The sequence below is a fragment of the Cenococcum geophilum genome, assembly GCF_001692895.1.
Source record: "Cenococcum geophilum 1.58 unplaced genomic scaffold K441scaffold_10, whole genome shotgun sequence".
NCBI lineage: Eukaryota > Fungi > Ascomycota > Dothideomycetes > Gloniales > Gloniaceae > Cenococcum > Cenococcum geophilum.
Window position 1 is genome coordinate 2,013,327 of NW_027137568.1, and position 16,808 is coordinate 2,030,134.

Below are 16,808 nucleotides of genomic sequence, written 5' to 3' on the forward strand. Positions count from 1 at the left end.
CTGCCTATAACTTATCCTTTACGGCCTAGGCAGTAGATCTATAAGAAGAAAATGTTAAGTAGCTTAATAAGCGCATTTAATGGCAGATTAGCAACGCGATAAAAGGACTTACTTTTATACCGCTAGACCTAAATTCTATTAGCGTAATGGTATTTACGGACGCCTCCTTCGCCAATAATAGGGACCTATTATCGCAAATCGGCTTTATAATTATACTTACGGACTATAATTAAGACGTAAATATACTATATTGGTCTTTAATTAAATGCAAGCGAGTAACCCGTAGTGTACTAGCTTCTAAACTATATGCACTAGCCTATAGCTTTAATATAGCAGCCGTAATTAAATCAACGATCTAGAAGATCCTACAACTAGAGCAGCTACCCCTAGTTTTATACACCAATTTAAAGTCCCTCTACAACTGCCTAGTTAAACTAGGTACGACATAAGAGAAGAGGCTTATAGTCGACCTAATGTGCCTATATCAGGCCTACGAACGACGCGAGATTACGGAGGTTAAATGGATTAGCAGCGGAGATAACCCAGTAGACGCTATAACGAAGGCAAAGCCGTATTAAGCTCTTAAAACCCTAATTAATATAAATAAGCTTAACCTAAAGGTTATAAAATAGGTAGAGCGAGACTAACGGAGCATTTACGGTTTAGTTACGGCCTGTTCGGAAGGCCGTATGGTGCATTTACGGCCCATTAAAGGGCGTATAGTTCATTTTACGGACCGTAAGTAGGACTTACGGCCAGCTTAGAGCACCGTTCGGAAGGCAACCCAAAAGGCACCTCGGGAGGGATTTCCTATGTATTTTCTTACGTCTTTTATGGTTCTATTAAGGCAATTACGGAGGCTATACGCAAGTGGTTCCATTTTCCAAGTACCGCCAGTGTATAATTATAGCACCTGCTGTACTAACCGCGTGCTTACGCGGTTTGATATACCAAGTACGCGTTTACGCGTTCGGTTCGCTTACGCGTCTAGTGCACTCCTGAAACACTAGCTTAGGGGGGAGGTGCGTTAGTATATAGACTACGTAGCCCACCTCAATAGAATCGATAGTCACCACCGTCTAAATAAGCATACGATACTATACGTATTTCGTGCCCCTAGACACGACTTACTTATACCATTAAATTGGTACTAACATATACCTCTAGTAAACAACTTAGAAATATTTAGAATCTTTAAGGATAAAGATAAAGAGGAGGGAGATAGTATTACGGACGCTTTAAGTACAATATTATAACTACTTAGAGAAGAGTCGGAAGAAGCTAGTTAGTTAATTTAGGTATAGTTTAGGATAGAACTAATAGAACTATATAACGAGGAATAGTAACTAAGGTTATATAATATAATCTATATAATCTATAATAGAGTAAATAAAGCACACGTTTATTATATATAAGAAGTATTTTATAGGAGTACGGTTGTGTATTTAAAGGACCATAGTTCCTACCTAGATAGTTCCTTCCTTGTAGTAATTCTTAGAATATAATTAGAGTTAATCTGTTAGGCAACCACTCCACTAGTTATTATTACGTTGTTAACTTTACTATAAAGCTTAATTAGTAGGTAAAGAATTTATCTTTATATAAACCGCACTGCCTAATAAAAGTCACAGAAGTACGTTTACTCTATATAATATTCTTTACGTGCTATATTTACTAGTAAACCTACTATCTAAAAGCCGACTTAAGGAAATAGGCGTCTTTTTTAATAATAAGACTTACAAACTTAAATATAATGACGAGGTAATGTTACTAAAGTAGGCACGAGCTGGAATACAATATACTAAACGGGGTAGTAATTAAAGAAGGCTACGTACGCATAACTATGCGTAATTAATACAAAGACATTTAGATATAGAAATAGAACAGGTTAAATATAGGTATAAATAGGGGTTATAGGGAAACGTATATAGATGTCTCGGGACAAACGTAAGTATAGGTTAAGAACGTCAAAGCGCGCAAAGACGTAAGAACGTGTGAGTCCCGTAATAGGTAATAGGATATATACCTAAAGTTTAACAACTCTACCTAATTTGGCAGTATAACTACTTATTAGAATTAATCCTCTAGATAATTAAAAATGATAAAAGTCTACCTATTTAGCATTACCGATTTAGCTACCTTAACTATAGCAACCTTAAACGCCACCTAAGTAAACTTGGTATTAAGTTTAACAATATTAGTAATAAATACTGTAAGCCCTACGCTTAATTTAAAGCCAGAAAAAAGTATAATAGAACGCCTTAGGAATGAGCTATATAACTATTTTAATTTATTTATATAGATTTAGTGGGACCTATTACCCCTATTAGCTTTAAAGGCAAAAGATACTATATATCCTTTACCGATAACTATATAAGGTTTACTATAGTTTATACCGTCTATATAAAGGATAATTAGGTTAGTACTCTATAGAGGTACTATAATTAGATCTATACTAAATTCGACCTTAAAATTACTAAAATTCGCACTAACTACGGAGCAGAGCTCTGTAGTAAGAAAGTAACTACCTAGATAGACGATCTAGGTATAGAATTTAAACCTACCGCCTTATACGCTTAGGAAGAGAACGGAGTAGTAAAACGCTCGCAGTAAACCTCCACCGAGATTACCCGCTTAATAATCCTCGCTAGTAATATACTAGACTTTCTATAGCCTAATATACTCCTTATAGCTATATATATTAAAAACAGATGCCCTATAAGAGCTCTTAATAGTATATTACCTTATAAAAAGCTTAAGGGTAAACCTCCCTTAGTATATTACCTAAGGGCTTTAGGATCTACTATCTACTCCCTTATAGCTATAACGAAGCCTTATAGCAGGAACTACGGTAGACTTATTAATAGGCTAGGTATATAGGTAAATAAGAAGTTAATAACGTAATAATAACTAGTAAAGTGGTTGCCTAATAGATTAATTCTAATTATATTCTAAGATTCACTACAAAGGAGAGAACTATCTAGGTAAGGACTGTGGTGCTTTAAATACATAACTGTACTTCTAAGAAATCCCCTTTATACGTATATTCCCTTTATACACTATATATACTATATATAATGTTATATAACCTTGGTTACTATTCCTCGTTATATAGCTCTATTAGCTCTATTCTAGACCGTACCTAAATTAACTAACTAGCTTCTTCTATTTCTTTTCTAAGTAGTTATAATATTGTACTTAAAGCGTTCGTAATACTATCTCCCTCCTCTTTATCTTTATCCTTAAAGATCTTAAATATCTTTAAGTTATTTACTAGAGGTATAATATCTATCTAATTAATTTAGTTAATATTATTACTTATTATACCTAAGGCTTCTTCCTCTTCGCAGGCGCAACGTTATGCTCGCACTATTGCTATAATATTGTTTTTAGGTAAGATTATACCGTCTCTATATTCTTGTTATTTAAAAAAGAGGTTAATCTATATTATATTAGCAAGTCCATCTTCGCGATAACCGTCCTTTTACTTAGAGTGTACTAAAGCCAATATTTATTCGTCCTATAACGTTTACTCCGTCTCTAATATTAAATATACGTGACTTATTACTCTTAATAGTTATCTAGTTCCTTAACTAATTTATTTTAGAGTCTTATATTTAATTTACTACTACGCGGCTAGATAGTAAACTGTCTTAAGCCCTTATTAAGTTAAAATATTCTTATAATATAGAGTAGAAGGCTCTTAAGGCCCGTATTACGGCGTTTGCTTAGTTACTCCGTCTTAAAAAGGTTTATAAAAAGGTCTGTTTTAAGGAGTAGAAACTTATAGAATAAGGTTTATAGGAACTTAGTAATAAAAGAATAGATTCTCTTTTAGCCAAGAAGGAAATAGATCTAAGTAGTTTAGCAACTACTCTTCTTAGGTCCCCCTTAGGTAATTTATTTTTTAGCAATTCTTTTTTATTAATGCTGCCTAACCTAATCTCTTCTAATACTCCTATACCTTTCTTGTAGCATTCTTTAAATTCTCTAGTGGTTCCTAGGTAGTCTTATTATAGCCTATCCACTTAACCTTATACTATATTTTATTATTAATATCCTTATAACTATTAATCTTTAAAACTTACTATTTATCTTCTTCCTATCCTCTATACGTGTCTGCTTTATAAACTAGTAGCTTAATATTTCTATATACTAGCTCTAGTATTATAATATACTATATAGGGTAGATCTTTATTTTAGCTAGTAAGTTTAACTTAAATATAACTGGTAAAATCCTCTATATAATTTTAAAAGGTCCTAGTCTAACATAGTCTAACTTCTTACTTAGTTGTTAACTCTTAAAAATTTTATATAGTAGCTATACTTTATCTCCCTCCTTAAGATCTAGTCCCTTAGATCTCTTAGTATTATAGTACCTTTTTATTCTCTCTTATACTTTTTTTACTAATTCTATAAGGTCTATATAAAGATTTATTAACATCTTTATTTTTTCTTTAACTGTGCTACTTATTTTTTTTTACCTATTTTAGTAATAATAATGTTCTTAGCTTATATCTATAATTTGCCTTAAATAGTAATATGCCTATTCCTTCCTATAGTGTTATATTATATATAAACTATATAACTAGTAATAGGGATACCTAATTATTCTGCATATAATTAATATAGTGCCTTAGATACTATTTTAGTATTTAATTTAATCTTTTTATCTAACCGTTTGTCTGCGGATAATATACAGTAAAAGTTACTACTTAAACTCCTTACTCTGCTAAGAATACCTCCTAGAATACTACTATAAATCTTAGATCTCTATCCGATATAATTTTACTTAGTGCTCTATATCTTATAAACACTTCTTTAATATAGATTTTAGCGATATCTTCCGCTAAGATTTCTTCTATATATGCTATAAAGTATCCCTACTTTATAAGCTTATCTACTATTACTAAGATNNCGTTATAATCTTATCNNGTAATAGGATNTNTTAANTTTNGTANCTTAATNATAAAGTCCTATAATATAACCTCCTATAGTCTTTCTGGTATTTTAATAGGTTATAGCCCTCTATATAGCTTATGCCTTATTAATTTATTTCTCTAGCAATTTAGATACTCTTTTATTACTTTTCTTATAATGTTTTAGATCGTATTAATAATGTATTCCTCTTAAAGTCTTAATACTAAGCCTGTTACTCCGTTATGTCCTTAAGTTATTCCCTTATAGAAATCTTCTATAAAATGCTCTACTATACTTCTTAGGATATACTTTATTTTTTAATTCTTATATATATCTATCTATAGATCTTTTAGCTATACTTTTAGAATTCTTTATACCTAAAAGCTTTTTAGTGTCCCGTAAACTCTTTTTAGTTTATTATCCTTTTAAGTTGCTACTATTTTAGGGTGATTATATCTAATTAATTTATTCTTATCTCTGTGTAGTATTACTCCTAATAGTTTTTTATTATTTTATAGTTTAGCCTTTCTGCTAAGTGCGTCTGCTCTTATATTCTTAGTTCCCTTAATATACTAAATCTTAAAATAGTATTCTATAAGCATTTTTACTTATCTAACTTATCTTTAATTAAGTTCTTTTATTATTAGGAACCCTATTAGGCTTTTATAATCTATCTTAACTATAAATAGTTTTTCTACGCCTTATAAAAATGCTCTCTATTTTTTAAGTACTATAACTATACCTAATAACTCCTTATTATAAACGTTATAGTTTAACTCTAGTAGTATTATCTTCCTACTATAGTATACTACTAGATGCTATACGTCCTTATACTTTTATAGTAAATATACTCTTAGTATATAGTCTAATATATCTATTTCTATAACCGTATCTAGTCCTAGTTAATTAATTTTAAGGATTAGCTCCTAGGTAAATAATTCCTTAAGTTCTTTAAATGTCACGGCACTGACCTAATGTATACTGTTTCATACTATCTCGTACTATTTCCTACTATTAGCTAGCCTACTACTAGCGACTTGGCGGCCGGCCCTACTATTTATATACAATACCCCCTTTCCACCTTATTCCCCTCTTTATACCACAACGTAGTTATTTAGTCTACTTCATTATAGCACTATAACAGTTTGTGGTATCTTTAATTTGCGCCCTATCGCGATTACTAATTCCTTATACCCTAGCTAATTGACCTCCGCCCTAGAGTAATCGCGACCTATATATGCCTCTGCTGAAATTAATATATCCCTAGTATAGTCCTAAAACGATCCTTAGTTTTTACCTAGTGCCTAGATAGGCGACACTAATAACGCCGAAATGGCCAAAACCTAGAACCCCCGCAACGTCTTTATAGACCTCTTTATAGAGATATACCCTAATATTATATAGATAATCTACCGCTTCCTACTATACCTAAAGACCTTTAAGCCTAGTAAAGCTTACCTTACCCTTATTAACTATACTAATGAGTTCCTTAATAATATTAAAGCAGGACTATAGTGTATATATAATACAAACACAGCCAATAAGAAAGCTAATAAAAACCTTAATACCCTTATCACTTCTTAAATAGGAACTATTAACTCCTAAGTAGAGACTATTACCGTTCTAAAATAATTAACCCCTATAACAACGGTAGTAACCTAGTAGAAAAATAGAGATCTAAAGACCCGCCAATATTTAGCGGAAAAGGCACCCCGCTAGAATAATAAGCTAATTTTAAGACCTAGCATATTAAGATTAAAGGAGTCTTTAACNNNNACTAGNANTACTTTAANANAGTTTAGTCCNANATCCTTTATATCTTANATATACTANANNANAANNCCTATAAGTTTATTAAGTAGGGCCTAGAGCTTATATATAAGAACCTAAATAACATATCTACATGGAAATGGCCTACTAAGAAAGATATGCTTAAAGACCTTACTGCCTACTATAAGGTCCTTAATATAACCCAGGTCGCAAAGAATAAGCTTAACTATTTCCCCTAGGGCGAGCGTAATTATTAGTTCTAGAAAGGAGAGCTTAATAAGCTAATAGTCCGCGCTAAGAAGATAGATAAATAGAAGGTGGACCTACTCTAAAAGTTTATCTCTCTAAAGATGGAAGAGCTGGTACTTAGACTTACCTATAAAATTAATAATAGCAACTATATAGGTTAGAGTAAGTAGATAGATATATTCGCTAAGAACCTTATAAACTATATACACTAAGCCAACCTTAAGAAGAACGCTAACTACTACCTACTTGCCTAAGCCCCTACCCCTATATTAACCCTAACCCTAGTAGTAACTAGAGAACCTATAAACCTTAATAAAATCTTAAATATAAAGTATAAGCGCCGCGTTAATAATAAACTGTGCCTTGCCTGTGGCCTGCCTGGCCACTAGAAAGATGCCTATAACCCCGCTAAGATAGTAAACCTAGTCTTAATACTACCCTATTAAATAACGCGAACTAATAACCGCGGATATAGTAATTATGGAGTCTATTATAGACGCGGTGACCGCGGAGCCTATTATAGCCGCGGCGGATAACTTCCCCCCTTTAACCCTACGGCTTAGTTACTCTAAACTATACCCTATATAGGAGCCTAACCCGTTAATAACGCCTAGTATTAGTAACTTCGCGCTAGCGAATACGAACACGGCCACGTTATTAGTGAGGTATTATCTTTCTATACCCTAACTAAAACTAAGGCCAATACCGCTAGCTAGATGGACACTGGACCGCCCTATTAAAATAGCCCTATACCTTAGTTATTAAAAGGCAGACCCTTAAACTAAGTTATATTTAAGGGTCTAAACCATATAAGGAGGAAGATAAGAAGATTAGGTCCCTATTACTAGATTAATTAGTCCTTTCTATTAGTAAACTGCTACTTAATCTTAGATTAGCAAATAGTAATAAGAAATTAATCCTTATTTAAACCCAACTCTCCTTATTATATAATCTATACCCCTAAGTTTATATTAATATAGTAAGCCTAGTAGACTCCGGTAGTATTATAATAGTATTTGCTAACGCAAAGTCTATTATAAGAAAGTATAACGTTATAATTAAGAAGCTACTGGCACCTAGGCTACTGCGCCTTATAAATAGCATCCTAACTTTGCTTATTACGGACTACTTTACTACCTAAATATTAATTAGCCTCTATACTAAAGCTATACTCTTTTTTATTACTAAACTCTCACCTACTACCCTAATTATCCTAGGTATGCCCTAGCTTTAGAAGCACAAGCCCTGTCCTAGCTTTAGGAAACTTAAGATCCGCTTTAACTTAAACTACTACTCTAGGCACTACCTCCTATAGGGGATAACCGACGTTAATAGGGACGCCCTATATAGATATTTAGTACTACTAAGCCTAGTGCCTAGGACTATATATAAAGCCTTAATAGTAAAAGACGTTCCTAATAAAGGGGAGCCTATATAGCTGTAAAGAAACGAGATAGTAAAAGACTGGACTACCCCAGCACTTAAGACTAAAATAATAAGCTAGCTAGCCCTACTAAGACTAAGAAAGAAGGTCCGCTTTACGCCGCTACTATTAAGAATCTAACCCTAACCCAGGCACTATTTAAACCCTAGCTACCTAGCCTAATACCTAAAACTAAGCTATATGCTATATACGCACACTACAGCTTACGTTATAGTAAGGACTGGCTATAGAACTACTAAGACCCGGATAATAGAAACCGCGCCACCGTAACGCCTAACCTTATACCCGTCTCCTGCGTGTACTATATAGGGCCGCCGCCTTATTTCCGCCCCCCTAGGCTAACTAAGCTATACTAGCCTAGCCGTAGCACTAGAGAACCAGATACGCCCTAACCTAAATAATATTAAATACACTTATGCTATTAATTTTACCTAGTTTTATAAATAAAAAGACGTAAAGGTAATAAGGATCTATATAGCGGAGATAGTAGAACTAATTAAATAAAATAAGCACTAATAGCTACTTAAAGAGCTGCCTATAGGCCTAATAGAAGTACTAAACCTATTAAAAAGGTCTTTTTGCTAGCTAGTAAAAGGCGATTATACGATAAAGAAAGCCTATAAAGTACTCCCCCCCTATTTCTATAACTTCCTTAAGATAAATCTAAAAACTAAACCTAAGCTTTTATATTGGAAGATAGTTAACACCGATATTAAAAAATTCCTAAAAGGTAAACCAGGATTAACCTGTAAATATATTCTATAACGCCTACTAAAGGAGTTTAATAAATATATTAAGTACTTCTTCCCTAAAAATATAGATAAGCTGCCCCCTTACCAACCATAGGACTATAAAATTAAGATTACGCCTAGAAACTAGGCCCCATATTATAAAAATAGACTACTCTTACCTATTAAACTTAGGTGTATAAAGAAGTGGATTAATAAGATGCTAGATAAGGGTTTTATCCGCGAATTAACCTTACTAGCTACTACACTACTCCTCCTCGCTACTAAGCCTAGTGGCGGTATATAAATCTGCTATAACTACCAAGGCCTAAATATAGTTACTATTAAGAATTAATACCTACTGCTACTAATCTGCAAGATACTTGACGCACTTTATAGTGCTAAACACTTTACTAAACTTAATATAATTGCTGTGTTTAACTAGATCTGGATTACGGAGGGCTATAAGTGGCTTATAGCATTTATTACCCGGTTTAGACTCTATAAGATACTAGTTATACCATTTAGCCTCTATAACGCATCCGCTATATTTTAAAACTATATTAACTATATTCTATATAACGCCCTTAATAACTACTATACCGCCTATTTTAATAATATCCTTATCTTTTCTAAAATACGCGCTAAGCATACTAAGTATGTAAATAAAGTTATCTAAAGACTCGGCAATGCTAGACTTTAGATTAATATTAATAAGTCTAAGTTCTACTCTACTAAAATAAAATACCTTAGCTTAATTATCTTAACTAATAGTATAACTATAGACCCTAAAAAGGTATAGGCCTTATAGGAATAGAAGGACCTAATATTAATTAAAGAACTATAATAATTTCTTGGCTTCGCGAACTTCTACTAATAATTTATCTAAGGCTACTCTACTATTGCTATACCTATAATAAAACTCTTAAAGAAGGATATTAAATAGCTATAGGGACTAGAACAAGCTAAATTATTTAAGGCCCTTAAGGGAGCCTTTACTTTAGCACTAGTACTAGCATACTATAACTATATAAAGAAAATAGTAGTAGAGATAAACGTATTAAATTAGGCTTCCGGCGGAGTCCTTTCCCAATATAATAATAATAGAAAATTAAAACCGGTTATATTCTTCTCCGTAAAATACTTTACGCTGAAGTATAACTATAAGATCTATAATAAAGAACTCTTAGCTATTATTAAGGCTTTAGAGGAATAGTATCCTAAGCTATAAGGGACTAAGGAGCCGTTTAAAATTATTACCAACTATAAGAACTTATAGATATTTATAACTACTAAGCAGCTAAACTAGCGCTAAGTCTAGTAAGCAGAGTTCCTTTTATAGTTTAACTTTATAATTATATATAGACCTAGTAGCAAAGCTACGCTCCCTAATACCTTAAGCTAGCTACTAGGAATAAGGCTTAAGGATACTAATAATAAACGCCTCCGCTACTAAGCCTAAGTTATTATACCTCCTTAGAAAGTTAACCCTATAATCTTAGAAGAATTACTATATAAGTCCCGTAACTCTAATAATATAAAGTTTATAGCCGCTCTAGACCCTAAAATAGCCGAAAAGTCACTAAATAAGTTAATCTAGCTAGGATACTAAGAGAACAAACTTATAAGAGATATAGTGGTAGCCCTATGTAATTAGAAAGCTCGCCGTTAGCTAAAGAAGATTAGGAAATTACTCTATTGCAATAAGTTAGAATATAGTATTATTAACGGACAGATCTACTTCCGCTAATATCTCTTTATCCCTAATACCCTAGACCTCCACTTAGAAGTTACCTATTGCTCTTATAGTAGCGGCCCCGCTAATTACCCTAACTAGGTTAAAACTCTTAACCTCTTAAACCAAATATATTAGTAGCTAGGAATCTCTTAGTTTATAGCTACCTTTATTAAAGACTATGCCCTATACTTTCATACTAAGACCCCCTATTCTACCCTACCCGGTTTTTTAAAGCTACTAAAATTACCTACCCGCCTATAGACCAATATCTCGATTAACTATATTATAACGCTGCTAGTATATTAACGCTACGGCAAGGTATATAAATATATCCTTATTATTATGGACCGCCTAACTAAAATATAATACCTTATTTTAGTAATAGGACTCTTAATAAAGGAGCTAGTTAATGGCTTTATTAACGATATATATAAGCTCTATAGTGCACTAAGCACAATTATCTCCGATCACGGTATATAATTTATTAGCAACTTCTAGCAATAACTAAGTAAACGCCTTAAGATAACCTTACAACTAAGCTTAGCCTAGTACTTAAAAACGGATAGCTAAACTAAAATTATTAACGCTGCTATAAATAAATACCTCTATGCTTTTATTAGCTTTATATAGAATAACTAGGTTAACTACCTACCGCTTACTAAGTTTACTACAAATAACTAAGTTAACGAGAGCATAGGGATCTCCCCGTTTTTTGCAAACTATGGCTTTAACCCTTACCTTAGAATTAAGCCTACTAGCCTCTACCTACTAATACTATTAGTATAAGTAAAGAAGAAGTTCTTCCGCGTAGACTCTATAGCTAACTGCTTTAAGCGAATATTAATATAGCTTAAGGCCCTAGCCCGGATTTTATAGTAACGCTATAAAGATAATGCTAATACCTATAGGGACGAGAGCGCGTTATTCTACAAAGGCGATATAGTTATAGTTAGCTTAGAAAATATAAAGATAAACAGACCTAAGAAGAAATAGGACAATAAATAGGACGGCCTATACCCCGTACTTGCAGTATACTAAGGGGTAGTTATAATAGACCTCCCAGACTATATCTAAGTAAATAAATCCTTTTATATATCTAAGGTCCGCCTCTAGGCCGCTAAAGAAATCCCTAGCTAAGTAAATATTAATACTATAGAGCGCCATAATATATAAGGATAAGTGGCAGAAAGAGATAATAATAGTAATATAGAAGATAAATAGGAGTTTAAGAAAATCCTTAATATATATAATAAAGACCCCTAGGGCCTAACTTATAAGATTAAATAGAAATATTATAAGGATATAACCTAGCAGCTAGAGAAAGACCTAAAGGGTTATAAATAAGCTATATAGCGCTTCTATAAGCAATACCCTAAGAAGCTAGAACCCCTAAACTAGGCATAAGATAAGGAAAAGTTACGCTAAAGTCGCGGCCGACCACCGTATTAAAATTTGTGGTAGTTAAGATGTTATAGAACTTTAACCGGCGGTTAAAGTTATTTAATTAGCTAAATTCTTGCTAAGAAATATTATGCGGACCAATTTAGGTAGTAGTATAGAGTTTTACTAACCTTACTTATTAAACTAACCAATTAGGATTTTCTATACCCGGTATAGAAAATCGCTATTAGCTTAGTTAAGGGCGGTAAGCAGAACTAATATCTTTACGGTAAAAAATAGGCAACCCCGTATACTGCCTATTTTTAAGTTATTTATTTAGTTTAGGGACTAAACTATTTAGGGGAGAGAAGTACTATTACGGCACTGACCTAACGCATACTGTTTCATACTATCTCATACTGTTTCCTACTATTGGCTAGCCTACCACTAGCGACTTGGCGGCTGGCCCTACTATTTATATATAATACCCCCTTTCTATCTTCTTCCCCTCTTTATACTATAACGTAGTTATTTAATCTACTTTATTACAGTACTATAACATTAAATAACTTCTTTTATTTATCTCCCTATACCTATAGTTCCTCTTTCTTTATAAGCTTAGTAAATGGTTTAATATTCTTTAACTACTATGCTATAAACCTTTTATAGTAGTTACAAAACCTTAAAAATGACCTTAACTGCGTTACATTCTCTAGTTTTTGCCAACTTACTATCGCTTTAATCTTCTTTAGGTCTATACTAATATAACTTAGTTTAATAATAAATTTAATGAAATTGGTTTTCCTTATAAAGAACTCGTATTTTTTAATTACTACTAGTATCTATTCTTCTTATAGTCTCTTTAAAACCCATTTAACGTATTCTCCGTATTCTTCCTTACTTATTAAGTAGATAATATTATTATTAAGGTATACTATAATAAACTTATTAAGGTATTCTCCTAATATACTAATTCTTTTCTAAAATGTTATAGGTGCATTTATTAATCCGAATTGTATAACTAATAGTTTATATAGCCCTTCTCTTAATCTAAAAGCTGCCTTTTATTTATTGCCTTCCTTAATTTTAATCTAATAGTACGCCTATCTTAGATCTATCTTTATAAAGATTTACACATTACCTATCTAATCCTAGATTTCGCTAATTAAGGGTAAAGAATACCTATCCTTTTAAGTAATGCTATTAACTGCCTATAGTTAATGCATAACCTAAGCTTTCTATTTTTCTTTAGTATGAATAGTACTAGATAAACTGCTAATAACTATAATAGTCTAATATATCCCTTTCGTAAGTTTTCCTAGACAAACTCCTTAAGTGCGCTTACCTCTTCTTAGGTAAGCTTATAGGTTAAAAAGAACCTTAAACTTATTCCTAGTTCTAACTCTATCTTATAGTCCTATACTATATAATCTACTAGCTTTTTACTTTTTAGGCTCTATAGTTTTATACTATACTTATAGTATCTCCTTAATACGTAACTTAAGCCTTACTTAGTCTCTTTATATATTGCTCCGACTTAGTACTATACTAACTTAGTTTACTATTATATTTTGCGGCGTTAAGTATTTCTAATATTAACCTAACCTATAATCTAATTAATCCTTAGGTTATATTCCTATAACTAAGGTATACCTAATACTACCTTATCCCGTCCTAATGGTAGAATATTAAAAAATATCTTAATTTATTTTCCTTTAATAGTTATCTAAATAGGTCCTATTTTAAGATTAATAATCCCTCCTCTATAGGCTATTAGATCTCCTAAAATTATAACTAATAGGTAAGATTATTCCTTCTATCTATAAGGTAATCCTATTCTCTTAACTACTACTNGTAAGATATAGTTCCGCGTTACTCTACTATCTATTAGCGCTTTAAACTGCTAATCTTGCCATTTAACTTATAAATTTAAGTATTATCCTTAAATTCCTTTAAGGGTTTAAGGCTCTACTACTAGCCCCCTTTAGTCCTATAGGCCTCTACTTTTCCTAACTATTAGCTATTTAATCCTATTACACTTAGCTTACTCTTTAGCTAATACCTAGTTCGCTTTTTATCTTTAATATACTATAGATATATATTCTTTAGGCATTCCTACTACTATTATCTATCTAAGTATTCTTCCGTAAGGAATCTTCCTAGTTAAAGTATTAAGTTTCCTTCTTCTTAGATTTCTACTAGATGCCAGCTATATATATACTTAGTATTCCTGTACTATTACTTATCTAGCGCCTAATATATCCTTATAAGGTATTTCTAATTCTTTTCCTTTAGATTCTTATATATTTCGTATATATCGTCTATATATGCAATCTATAATAGTATAGAGTGTGCTAAATACTTTATGTTAACTCTTAACTCGTCTTTATCTTTAAGTTTAAACCTTTATCGTACTAATCTAAACGTTATAACTTTATTTGTAGGTATTAAGATACGCCTCTTGCTTTTCTAGTCCTCTAATTATTCCTTTAGATCCTTTAACGTTATAATTAAGGCTCCTTTAATATAAGTTATGGCCTTCTCTATAATTGGGTAGTCCTAAATAACTTATTTATCTAACTATATATAAAAATCTTCCTACTTATTATTATGTTATTGCCTATACCACTTTTAGTATAGCTGCTAGAGTGTGTACGGCTTGTCCATAAGGAAGTATTTTCTTATTACTACGTTATAACAGCCTTTTATATGTCGTTCTTTAAACCTAGTAGGGATCCCTAAACCCTCTTTATTTTCCAGTTTAGTAAGCCACTTAGCTCTTAGTATGCCTGCTCTAAGCCTATTAGTAATTCTTTATACTAGCGCTCTATCCCTTATACGTCCTAATATGCTAGATCTCTTATCTAGTTTCTGTTTTTACTATGCAATAATTCTCTATCTAAATTCTTCTATAGTTTCTTTTAGTTTACGTCTTATAAATAGATCCTTAAAGTCTTCTTACTTCTTAATCTTAGTATTAACGTTTTAATCTTTAGGCCGAATACTATATTCTCCTAGTATGTCTTCTAGGTCTATATATCTATCTTTTAGTCTAGTCGCTATTTATACTGCAGATTCTCTAATCTATAAAGAAGCCTCTTGCCTCTTATTTGTTGGTGTCCTTATTTATACTCCGAATTCTTAGCCCCTTAAATTCTTTAATATTGAGCTTGCTTTTATCTTAAGCTTCGCTTCTACCTTAGTCTAACTAGGCTTAGGTGTTCTTATCTCGTCTTAAGAGTCTTAAATCTCACTTATCTTATCTTAAGAATCTTATGCCTTTAGGAAACTTCGTCCTAAGCTTATTTATATATTACTAAACTAAGCCGTTACTCTACTTTATCGGTTATTATCTGTTATAGGTCCTTAAGCTTACCTTATCTTATTTTAAGAATCTTAGTTGTCTTATATCTTATCTTAAAAATCTTAAGCTTTTGGCCTTTTACCTTTATTAAGTGCCGAAGTAGTTTACTATCCTACTTCTCTTACGTTTCGCGAAGCGATAGATATTATATCTAGTAGGGTCTTAATCCCTACTAATATTCCCTATTCTATAGTGGAATTATCCTCTACCTCTTATATAACATCTTTAAGGTTTACTTATTCCTAGTAAACGGCCCTTATTACCTTATCGTTATAAAATATTTCGCCTTTATTAAATTTATTATCCTTAATATCCAAGCTGCGAACTAGTTTATTGGTTCCTCTATATCCCGTAGGTTATAGCTCTTATAGCTAATAGCTTACACCATACTTAGTATCCTTATAAATTTGGTATATATTATTATAATAAAACGTAAAACTTTTAATTAAACATTCTTTTGTTCCTTATAGTATATTATTATCCCTCTATATATATATATCGTCTGCTAGTCTCGTTTTTTTTACTATATAGTAACTCTAACTACTTCTACAGTCTCTAATATAATAACCCTATTTTCCGCAATTTATATAAGCTCCTTTTTTAAACCATTTTTCTTGCTATAGAGTCCGCCTAAACATCTTCTACTACTAAGATCCCTAGTTTGGCCTCTGCTCCTTAAACCTTTAATTACTTAATCCTTATCCTCTAGGTTTCTATAATTTCTTATTCTATTTCCTAGATTCTTTAGTACTACTTAGGTCTATTAGCTCTGCGCCATACTATAGTTTTTAACTTAGCTTTAGTTGTTATATGCTCTGCGCCTTATATAACTATAGAACTCTATCCTAACCTCTCTTAGCCTATTCCCTTTAGTAGATCCAATTATTAATCTTAATTACTTAATCTATTAACTCCCTTAGGGTGTCCGTATCTTCCATTAGGATAATTACGTCTTAAACTTTAGCCTTAAGTCCTTACTTATACTATGCTATAAGCGCCTTATTATTCTACTCTACTTATATAGCTAACGTCTAGAACTACGTTATATACTTAATTACTAAGGTTTATTACGTAATGTCTTAAAGTTTTCTTTCCGCTATAGTTACCGCCTCTAGGTCTCCAAATATCTGTATAAGTTATTTTGTAAACCCTTCCTAGCTTATAAATATAAACTATACTTCTTAATTAGTGGTTGTTATGCTATTCGCTTGTATT